The following is a 12,110-nucleotide window of genomic DNA, read 5'->3' on the forward strand; positions in this document are numbered from 1 at the left end:
GTCACTTCTGCTTACCTGATATCCATCAATTCCTAATCATAGATGAGGAAACTGAGTCACACAGAGAGAAAGTGAGTCCCAAGGCCAGCTGTAAGATAGTAAGTAAGCAGAGCCAGCAGTCAAACTTGGCTTCTCTAACACCAAATACACACAACAACTATTTAGAAACTTCTTCATTCCCATTTGCCCTCCATCTGATATTCCATAGGTGAAATAACCCATTTTGGGATGTCACTTTTTGGCAGGAGTACCCTCATCCTCCATCTTCTCTACTCTCAAAGCATCAGTCTTCAGAGAGTTTAGCTTGTCAGCTTACTTGCAAATACTCATATGTTGAAGAGGAAATATGACCTGGGATGGGTTAAATTTGATAGAGAGGTGGTAGAAAGGGAAAACATCTACTACGTATGATGATGTACCCGTAGGAAAACTGGCCTAATTGAAGGAACTCAGTGGATGGTTCTTAGATGAGAAGCCAGGGGATGGCTCAAGAACATTAGATACTCTAACCCTAAAACCCTAATCCTAAATGAGGGCAGGGAGGATACGCACCAGAGAAAGCTGATAGTTTTACCTTGGACTGTCTTCCTCAAATCCTCTTCTTCTCTGCGTAATTAACACCGTAACGATATGCCATCAACACTGTGTTTAAAGTTGTGATCAGTCATGTTTCATGAATAACAAACCACAGGGGCTTAGCACACAACATGAAGTTTAGTGTTATAATCAAATTACACTTAACAGCAGTAAAGATAACACTTACTTAATGATATACGTAATGGTTATTATTCTACATGAGACTTGAGCATAAATGATAAGGGAGGCAAGGAGAAGGGGGAGATAGATGAGGAATGATCGTTCTAAAAAAGGCTATATTCTAGAGAAAAAAAAAACTTGCGCCAAAATCAAAGAGGGTAGTAGAGGCCTAGGGATAAATAAGAGTATTTCCTCCTTGGGGGAGGAATGCCGGTTTAAGATTTCCCATTGTATCAAATCAGAAGCTTTGATTAGACCAGTATGGATAGATAGAGTGACTTAGCTGAGCTCAGAGGGGAAGGAGGGGCAGTGGTGAGGTGGATACTCATGTAGCTTCTAGAAATTGATCAAAGCTCTAGAGAGATGGTTAACGTCAAAGGGGAAACAGAGAAAATGGACATGGAGTGAATGTGACCTGACCGGGCTCTTTCCAGGTTCTTACCCCAGTGAAAATGGAACAGGGTGGGGAAGAAGAATATGAATGAAACCAAATTCCATCCGCTTTGTTGGCCAAGGTATGTAAGATCAGTTCTATTTCATGTCACCCGGAAGCCAGACGGAAGAAGATGCTGAGTGTCAGTGAATTGTAACAGTCACCAGTAAAATCCCTGCTCTGGAGGTAAGGATCTCCCCTCCTAGACTACAGAATTCCTCATCCTAGAGGAATGAATGGATGGATGAATAGCATACTGTTTATTAAGCACTAACCTTGTGTAAACATGGGAGATACCCACAGAAAAGTAAGACAGGTGGAAGCTACCAACAAATACCAACTTGAAGACTTTGTAGGAAGCTGTTATTGCTTGGGGGTGATGGGAGGGGCAGGCAGGGAAGTATCACTTCATAGAGCATTAGCAAGAGCAGATGGGAACAGCTAGGTGTCATAATGGATAGAGCACCAGTCCTGGAGTTAGGATACCTGAGTTCAAATTCAGTCTCTGACACTTACTAGCTGTGTGACCCTGAGAAGTCGTTTAACCCTGATTGCCTAAAAATAAAAAATAAAAAAAAATAGATGATCTAATTGAGTCTTAATCCGAGATCATGGATCAGAAGCCTTTGAGTCACTTCTGCTGATCTATTATTCATCGATTCCTAGCAATCAGCTGTCATCTTAAAAACAGGCAGTCATTAAAATTTTTTATTGATGCCTTTCGGTTTTGATATTAGCTTTTTCCTAAGGTACCCTTCCTCTACTAGTGAACTTTCTCTTGTAACAACAAGAAAGTTAAGTAAACTGATTCACAAAAACAATTTTGAATTGGAGGCAGCTAGGTAGTATAAGGGATAGAGTGCTGGGCCTGAAGTCAGGCTAGACCTGAGTTCAAATCCTGCCTAAAATACTTGTGAGACTCTAGGCAAAATCCTTAATTGCTGTCTGCCTCAGTTTCTTTATCTGTAAAATGGAGATAATAATAGCATCTACCTCCTAGAGTTGTTATAAGGATTAAATGAGATAATAATTGTGATGCACTTAGCACAATACTTGGCCCGTAGTAAGCACTATGTAAACGTTAGCTACTGTTGTTGTTGTGAGGATCAGATGAGATAACATTTGTAAAGCACTTTGCAGTGTCTGGCACACAGTAGGTCTACGTAAATGTTAGCTATTATTGTTAATTGTGCCAGTGTGTGCAATATTCCCTACCTTTATTTTACTTTACTTATGTTCATTCATTCCTTTATTTATTTCTCTGGGATAGCTAATTCTCCTCCACCAAGAAGATAGAAACATATTTCATTCTCTGTTCGCCAGAATTAGCCTGGTCATTGGTCATTGCAGTTAACTTGAGTTCAGCTGCATTTCTGCATTGTTTTCATTGGTTGTGTCATAGTCATCAAGTATATTGTTGTCCTGGTCCTTTCTTGGCTTGCATCAGCTCATAAAAAAAACTTTCTATGTTTCCCTGAATTCCTCATAATCTTTAATATTTCCAACACAACACAGTTTCATTACATTCATAATTCAAACAGTCATCTAATTAAATACCTGGAAGGAGAAATCATGAGCTAACCCCCCTCTGGTGTAACCTTTGAAAGCCCAAGGACATGCCCACAGCAGTCAGTGAATAAGCATTTATTAACTGCTTCCTATGTGCCGTGCACTGTGCTAAGCTCTAGGGATACAAAGAAAGAGAAAATTAATCTCTGCTTTCAAGCATTTGTTAGCTGTTTAATTATTAGATAATTATAAAAGAAGACAGGGAGGTGGTTCAGTGGATAGAGCACTGGGCCTAGAGTTCGGAAGATCTGAGTTCAAATCCAGCCGGAGATATTTGCTAGCTATGTGAATCTGGGCACATCACTTCACCTCTGTCTGTCTCAGTTTCCTCATCTGTAAAAGGGATAATAATAGTATCCACCTCCCATGATTGTTCTAATGATAAAATGATAATATTTATAAAGTTCATTGCAAACCTTAAATTAAGCCCTCTATAAATGCTAGCTGCTATTAAAGGGAAGCATCTCTCCCCCTCAGAGAGACTAAATGGTCATGGATTGAAATAACAAAAACAGTAGTGATATCAGAAAGTCTCTGAACCAAAAATAGGATGGGCTGGAGGTAGCTTAATGGAGGTATCCAGAGTCAAGGAAATCAGTACAAATTATGCTAAACCAGGCAAGGCTAGACTCTCTCTATTTGATGTGGCTGTAAGCAGTTGGTACCATCTGTGCGTACTTAGTGCTTGTTGTAAAGCAATTTTTATTTCACTTTAGAAAACTGGCCTTAGTGTGTATTACTATCATGATGACTAGCCATTTTCAGAATAAGAGTAGCACAGGATGGACACGTATTTTTGGATTGTGAACTTAATTATTAGAGGGAGAATCCATGGTGATGGGAAATCATAGGTCCATTAGGTGGAGGGAGTGTGTGTGTGTGTGTGTGTGTGTGTGTGTTGTGTATAAGGTTCTTGATAGAGCTGTCTTCCCCCTTTATAGGCTATGGTCTGTAACCTGTATCTGTAGTCTATAGGAGTTAATCTATAGTCTTTTATATATGTTTGCATGTATGTACACACATATGTATGCATATGTATATGTACACATGTATACAAGTGTATACACATATGTGAATATATACACATATATACAATACACACATATACATATCTCTCTAAATAGATATGTACATGCATACACACATGTATACACACAAACACATTCCCTTTGAGTCCTTTGGTGGTAGCAGTGAAATGGTAGGAGAAGCTTTCAAGTAAGCCTATGTGACAATGGTCAAGTCACTTAATCTCTTGGCCTTCGTTTCCTCAGTTATAAAATGGATGAAGGTAGGACTAGCTGACCTCCGCTCCACACTCATTATTTATAACGTTCTGAATGCCTGTCATTCTCTAGAGGGCCCTACATCTCTGGGTGAGGGTTGCTTCCCTCACGATCCTACATTTGCTCAAGAAGAACCTATGGTTGGGTTTATGCTTTGTTGGAAAGGATGAGAAGATCGTCGCTCTGGACTTAGAGAAAAGTAATAAATACTCTTCCTTCGTGTGCTGCCCCCCACAGTAGGATTAGGTTTTGAAAGACAATGTAGATGGGTGCTTGGGAGAAGTTGGAGGTACTTGGCGATATGCCATATGTCTCATCTCTACCTCTAGGCCAGGGCTTCTCAACCATCTTTGTGTCATGGACCCCTTAGGCACTCTGGTGGAGTCCACAGATCCCTGCTCTAAGTAATGTGATTAAATAATTGAAGGAAATGCTAAATTTCAGTTAGAAGTTAGTAAAAAATAAAGGTGTAATTTCTCCTCTGAGTTCGCAGACCCTCTGAAATCTGTCTATAAATGGTGGTTGTCCTTGTTGAGATGTTTTTCAGTCATGTCCAACTCTTTGCAATCATATTTGGAGTTTTCTTTGGAAAAGATACGGGAGTGGTTTGCCATTTCCTGCTCCAGCTCACTTTACAGTTGAGGAAACTGAGGCAAATGGGGTTAAATGACTTGCGCAGTAAGTGTCTGAGGCCAGATTTGAACTCAGGAAAATGAGTCTTGGGCACTCTATCCGCTACTATATCCATTGCTAGCAGTAACATAAATGTGTAGTGGACCCAGCCCTTGGGGTTTTGTGATTTCCTCCAGCTCCTTTCAGCACCATCTGAAAAGAAACAAAGGAAACTGATGGTGGGAATAATCCAGGCTACTGGAGTGGTTTGCCATCACCTTCTCCAGCTCATTTGACAGATGAGGAAATGGAGGGAAATAGGGTTAAATGGCTTGCCCAGGGTCACACAGCTAGTGAGTGCCTGAGGCCAGATTTGAACTTGGGAAGATGTCACACTATCCACTGCACCACCTAGCTGCCATCCACGAATGATCTCCTGAAGGATGTGGAGAAAATGGAAGTACACTTTTTTCCTTCTCTGGGTCTAGGAAGAAGCAAAGAGTTATTGCTTTGGTTTTATTCATTTGTCATAGGTTTGTGAAAAGCCAGAATTGCTGTAGCTTCTTAAATACCCATATTCCCAAAGAATAGCTTCGTTGAAGCTTTAATCTTTCCTGCCTCCGAATATGTCTGAGTTCAGACACCTGTCAACTGTGTTTGGAAGGAATTAAGACAGTTCTGAGATTACATAGTTTTTAGTTTCTGCCTAGAGTTTGGTTAGGGTGAGACCCTTTAGTGACATCTGACATTTATCCTCCTTGTTTTCCCCTCCCCCCTCCCCCAAGGATTTCTTGCATGTTGAGGAATGCAGAGCAGCATGACTGGTAACATCATTACCTAAAATATAATGGAGAACGACTAATGATGCAAGCTGCTGGTAGGAGACCACCCTCTCACAGTGAGAGGTGGGCCTTGATTTACTGCCTAGTGACCCATAGAGTCCCAAGCCCTCATTATAGCAACAAGGAAGACACATGGAGGCCCACAAGAAGTGAATTAGATCAAGGGATCCCAGCTTTGAGAGCTGAGAGGAACCCCAGAGATTATCTAGGGCAACTCCCTCATTTATTAAGAGGGGAGGAAACTGAGGGTCCTAAAGGCTAATTAGCTTTCTGATGGAAATGAAATGGAAAAAAATATGCAGAGATGATAGTAATGGAGCTCTTTTAAAAGTCGGCTTGATCAGGAGACATTGCTTAGGATTGCACTGATTGGTCTTAGATTCCCACCTGACACAATTTGGTAGCAGGGCACCGAATTTGTTAATTTCTGTTAGAGAAAATGGTATTAAAATACTCTAGAAGTTGGGCTTTTAAGTATTGATCTGCCATTAGGCAGACTATTTACCCCCAAGGGTGTAGGAAATACAGATTAGGAGAGGAGATAAGATTTGGGTGGAAGTAAAATTTGAAACTGTAGAAAATGAACTGAAATAGATTTAAAACATAGTGACAGGGGTGGGGGAACCTGTGCCCTCGAGGCCACATGTGGCCCTCTAGATGCTCAAGTGCGGCCCTTTGACTGAATCCTAGATTCTCAAGTTTGGCCCTCGTGGCCCTTTGACCGAATACATTTGGATTAGGTCAAAGGGCCGCACTTGAGGACCTAGAAGGCTACATATGGCCTGGAGGCTGCAGGTTTCCTACCCCTGTCTAGAGTGATATGTAGGAAGTGCTTAGGAGTGTGATTCTGATTTTGAGGAGAACGTTATACAGGGATTTTAGTCCCAAGCATTCTTCACACTTGCTGTACCTTCCAAGCCTCATTTGGGGAAACCTGTACTCCCAGGGAGTTGGTATTGTCCAAAGATTTCACTAGGACTGGGGAAGTCATCAGCTCTCCCACATAATAATACAGTGTGGGCACTTGTAGAACTTAGTGAGGATTTTCTAGTTCAGGAACAATTATGGAATGGTAACATTCCATAGTGTAGCCCTGAACTTCCCTTTGTAGACATTATCTAGAAACTGACCTAAAATATTTCTTTATCACTTTCGCTGATTTAGAGCTGAACGGAAAGATAGACATGATGCTGGAGTCAATTCAATTCAGTAAACACGTACTAAGCGCCTACTTTGTGTCAGGCACTGTGCTAAGCGCTGGAAAGAAAAACAGTACCTGCCTTCAGGGAGATTACAGCTCCCTTACTTTACTGGTAAGGAAATGGAGACTCGGAGAAGTAGTGTGATTTGTCCAAAGTTACAAAGGAAATAAGTGATAGAACTGGCATGTGAACCCAGATCTTCTCTAGACCCAGTGCTTTTTTTCATAGCTCCGTGCTTCTTCTTCAGTCATATATTTGGAGCTATGTGGCACCTTATAAATTCTATAAGCCAACACCTTATCTTATAGTTGCCTCCTAATTTTCCAGTGTCTTTCTAGACTATACCCTGGCTTTTTGCTATATGTGTGTGTGTATGTATATACGCATATGTACACATATATATATACACACATATATACATATATATGTGTATGTATGTATACACACACACACACACACACACACACACACATATATATATATATATATCAGTAATTCATTAACTATGTGTTGGGCTCGTACTATGCATGAACATTTGTTGCAGGTAATGTGGGGTACACAAAGCATTGCGGTCTATTAGAATTGAAAGGGCCTTTAGAGATCATTTCATCCAAACAAACCAAGGTCAGGATTCCTTTTGATATCCCTGAAAGTTAGCCTTCTATTCTATGTCTGAACATTTCCATGAAGGCAGCCACAGAGCTTTCTGGAACATCTGTTTCATTGGTTCTAATGGTTCTTTCTTATGTGGAACCATCTCTTCCTATAACTGGTTGCTCCTGGTTCTGTGTAGACATACTTCCTGTCCCCTAGGAGCTTAGAATCTAGTTGAGGTAAGACTTAATTAAGCACATAAATGGACTACAATACAAGGCATCCTATGATGGAAATGCTGTGTGAATGGTACAAATGAGTACTTTGGAACTCGGTGGAAGAAGAGAGCACATCTGACTGAGCTGATGAGGAAAAAATTCCTGGTGGAGGAAGGAGTGGAATTTAAGCTCCTCCTGGAAGGATGAGGAGGGTTCCAGTAGGTAGAAATGGGAGAATGGGGTGGTGGTGGTAACTACTGTATATAATAGAAATAAGACTAGAACCAGTTCTCTTGGTAGATATGCAGTTTAGTGATCTATTTACTGTCTTGTGAGATCACAAGATCATAGCTCTAGATCTGAACTTCAGAGAATCTCTAGCTCCTCATTTTACAGATCATGGGACTGGTCACAAGTATCAGAGGAAGGATTTGAACTCAGGTCTTCTGACTTCTGAGTCTGTGTTCTTTCCACTGTACTGTACTGTACTGTTTCTGATGAGACGTGGCCCATCACTTTACCTTTCTAGCCCTCAATTTCCTTATCTGCAATATGAAGAGATTAGACTATGTGATCGCCAAGGCCCTTTTCAACTCTCTGTGAGTCCACATAAGATGAGAGGAACACCTTATTGCAAGCACTGCATATGTTCCAAGTGAAATAAATGTTATGGTATTTAAGAGGGAAACAAAAGAAACCTACTCCAGTTACTGGAAGAGCATCCAGGGGTTTAAGGCACCAGAAAGCTCAGGAGGAACATCTGGCTGTGATAGCTTGGCTTAAAGGGAAATTTGGAAAGGTGAGATAGTATGGTATATAGACTTTTATTTAACAGACTGAGGTAGATCAGTCATGAGCTTATAGAGTCAGGTGATGCCACTGGACTGTTTTCTTCAAGAATGAGGAAAGGAGGACCAGTCCTGTGTGGGTTTGAACAAGTTTGTTGGCTTCCATATTGTTGTTCTTCCTCCAAACTCCTTGGGGTGGGGGAGGGAAACGGACTCCTGGATTTGAGATGCCTAGGCTGCCAAAGACATCTTGAAGTAATATACGGCCCTTGATGACACCTCTTCAGCACTTAGTAAATCTGACCTCTCCTTTCATCTGTCATTAGGCTGAATCACATGGCTTAGCAAGCAGCTCACACATTGCAACCAAACTTCCCCATTTGCAGGTTGGGAACATGTGCTCTTTTAAATTGATTAGTGATATTACCAGTGTTTCAGCCCATTTCCTGTCACCTTGGGGTATGGAGGGTTACTTGACAGGAAGTCATTCTGCTGTCATCCGGCAGGGCAATTCCTTACATGTGTCTGGGAAAGGGGATGGTGGACGCGGCATTCCACCCATTCAGCCAGCTCAGTTCCCAAGCTCTTGCACATGGTAATCCATGAACAGACCATGAAAGCACCTAGTTTTGATGTGAATGGAATGTGCATTTCTTTTATTTCCAAGCTCCCAAAGGCTTTCTGTGAGGGTCGATGCAGAAATGGTTCTGGTTTAAAATGGGCTTTGTATTCTCTTTAAAGGGTCATTTCTGTATTAAGCTGCACATTAAAAGCCTCCGTTGAAAAATTGCCTTTTGGGGGGCAGGGGTAAGAAGGAAAATCTCAAGAGGTAGCCCATTTCCTCTAATAAATCTGAGCATCTTTTTCTTTGTATTGAAGAGATTCATTGTCATCCATTTTCATTGTCATATTGGACATCCCCTGGCCATCATTTAAACCAGATTGGTAATTTGGCCCTTAATTTTGGCACCTGTACATCTTTTAAAGCTCAGTACTGTCTCTGGAGACATTCCTGCTCTGTAAGTTAATACCCTTTTATGGCCTTAATGCGCCATTAACAACACATTGGCCTCCCTGGATGCTGAATGGAGCTATTTTTTATATTTATTTATTGAATCTTTATTAGCCAAGGGTTGTCTGACTGCCCTGGGGGAGTGAATTGCCCATGAGGCCTTGAGACAGGTTTAAATCTTTTCCCTTATAACTTGCAGCATTAGGGGAAGGTTTGATCATTGTAAATACTCTACAGACCCACTCCCCCATGACTCAAGCTTCAATTTCTAGGCAGTCATGAAAAGTGCAGTAGGTCTTGAGAAAAAGAACTCAGGCTAAAATTCTGCCTTGGACACTTGCTATCAGTATAACCTTGGACAAGTGACTTATCCGTCCTGGTCTTCAGTTTCCTTGTCTGGAAAAGCACTGGCTTTGGATTGGATGGGCTCTGAGATCTCTGACCCCTCCCCAAATCTATGGCCCTCAGATTGTGAAGACCCAGCCAGAAGCCACTGCTACACTCCATCCCCTGAGTCTGTCTAGTCCAGATAGTGCCTGACCCTAGCCCCACTCCCCCTTTTTCTGTTTTTCTAATAGTCTAACAATGTTATCCTTTTCTCACTTAGGTAGATTTGTTTGACTTTGCATTCTAAGGGAATCCTGGGCCTTACAGTCATGATTATGGTATCCATCTTCCTTGTGTCTCCATAGGGAAGTGTTGTGACCTTAATTAATACTTAATAATTAGTACTTAATGGCCATGTGGAAGGGTCAAGCCTAATTTTTCCGTAATAAATTATGAGAAGGGACAAGGAGATAATATCCTGGGACACGGTTTTTGCTTATAACTGCTGTGCCTGATCAAGGGTAGGGTCCACGTAGAATTTCGAAGCTGGAAAAATTAAGTCATTAGCTAAGTCTAGCTAACATTTTTGGTGCCCTGGGAAAGTAGCATTTAGGCTCTTTCAAATCAACACTGGGGCAGGTGGTGCAGTGGAGAGAATACCAGGCCTGAAGTCAGGAAGATGCATCTTCCTGAGTTCAAATCTGTCCTCAGACAATTAGTAGCTGTGTGACCCTGGACGGGTCATTTAACCCTGTTTGCTTTAGTTCTTCTCCTGTAAAATGAGCTGCAGAAGGAAGTGGCAAACCAGATCCTAAGTGACCAGTAGGGGAAACTACAAATTTTGGGATCCAAATTCTCAGGGTGGTGGTGGGGAGAAACTCCAGGAAAATGACTCATTGGCAGTGGAGGTGGGGGGGGGGAGAGAGAGAGAGAGAGAGAGAGAGAGAGAGAGAGAGAGAGAGAGAAGAGAGAGAGGGAGACAGAGAGAGAGAGGAGAGAGAGAGAGAGAGAAGAGAGAGAGAGAGGAGAGAGAGAGAGAGAGAAGAGAGAGAGAGAGAGAGAGAGAGAGAGAGAGAGAGAGAGATACAGATACTGTCTGTCATGAATAGAGATCTAAGAAAACTATGGGGCTTCTAGCCAGCCTGTATACAAGATGAGGGAGCTCATCTTTGGGAAGTGTTACCTGGTAGCCTTCTTTTTGAAATAATGATAGCTAGCATTTTTATACCTTTTCCTATGTGTCAGGCATTGCGCTAAGTACTTCACAAATATTATCTCATTTGATACTCATAAAAACCCTGTGAGGTAGGTTCTATCACTATTCTCATTTTACGGATGAGGAGACTGAGGCAAACAGATTAAGTGGCTTGCTCAGGGTCACACATTTAGTAAGTCTCTGAGGCTGGATTTGAACTCAGGTCTTTCTGACTCCAGGTCCAGTGCTCTATCTGCTGTCACTTAGCCCCTCAGGTATTTATACTTACTAAGTAATTATACTTACTAAATAGATGCCAAGTTCAGTTGTTTCTTATTCATGAAGGACTTAAAAGTGCTGTGAGTGCCCACTAAGTTTTGGTACTGTGGAAAAAAGCCTACTGTCCTTTAGTTTCAGCTCTGGTCTTCAGCCACTTTCCATCTCTCCTTTTAATTCTCTTCCCAGTCTTGGATTCTTGCCTCACCAAAGTCCATGTCCTCTCGTCTTAGCTATGTGTCAAAAGCCCAACCCCTCATCCCCTATCATAAACATGACTGATTAAATTTTAAGGCAAGACTCCTCCTGGGACATCTATCTTTTTATAAGAGGAGTATCAAATACCCAACACTTTTCAGACCCAAGTCATAGAAGGTCAGGTAATAAAAGTCTTTATAGATGACCTAATTCACCTAGTTCACAGATTTTTAACTCTTGGCTTAATATTCTTTCTACGCTGCTGTCAAAAGATTGCATTTTCAAAGGTGATTGCAGGTGCCATGTCAGGGCATAGGAGTTAGGATTAGTATGCCTTCTCCTAAAGCTAATCTGCCTGATTCTTTCTTCCCCCATCTCATGGATGCTTAACAAGCAGTGGGAATCAGATTTGGACAGAGGATTCACTCAGTGTTAATGACTTTTATCTGCTTCTATACCTGTGCTAGGAGAGGTCCAGTGAATCATTAAGGTTCAGCTCAAGCCCTCCCTTTTGGTACTTTTTCTTCTCCTTACACTGCCCCCCCCCAACACTTTGTATTTAATTATCTGTAAACATGTTTTCTCCCCCTCAATAGAATGTAAACTCCTTGAAGGGGGAGATTTTCTTATTTTTGTGTCCTTAGCACCTTGCACGGTTCCTGATACCTAGTGGGCACCTGTTATATGCTTATTGATTTGGAATGAGTTGAAGGAAACCTGATTGGGGCATGGTTGGTGATTATTACATACCTTCAATGGGACAATGATTTCCTCGGTCAGTGTCAAGTCTACCCTGAGCTGTCGA

The 12,110-nt window shown here is 41.6% G+C and overlaps 1 protein-coding gene across 1 annotated transcript in view; it reads left to right on the forward strand.

Annotated features, from left to right (window-relative positions):
- HPSE2 (heparanase 2 (inactive)) overlaps positions 1-12,110 on the forward strand; it is a 730,238-nt gene that overhangs the window by 191,895 nt on the left and 526,233 nt on the right. The window lies entirely within an intron of this gene.

This window comes from Phascolarctos cinereus, unplaced genomic scaffold (genome assembly GCF_003287225.1).
Source record: "Phascolarctos cinereus isolate Bilbo 61053 unplaced genomic scaffold, phaCin_HiC Scaffold_3;HRSCAF=262, whole genome shotgun sequence".
In the NCBI taxonomy this organism is placed as follows: domain Eukaryota; kingdom Metazoa; phylum Chordata; class Mammalia; order Diprotodontia; family Phascolarctidae; genus Phascolarctos; species Phascolarctos cinereus.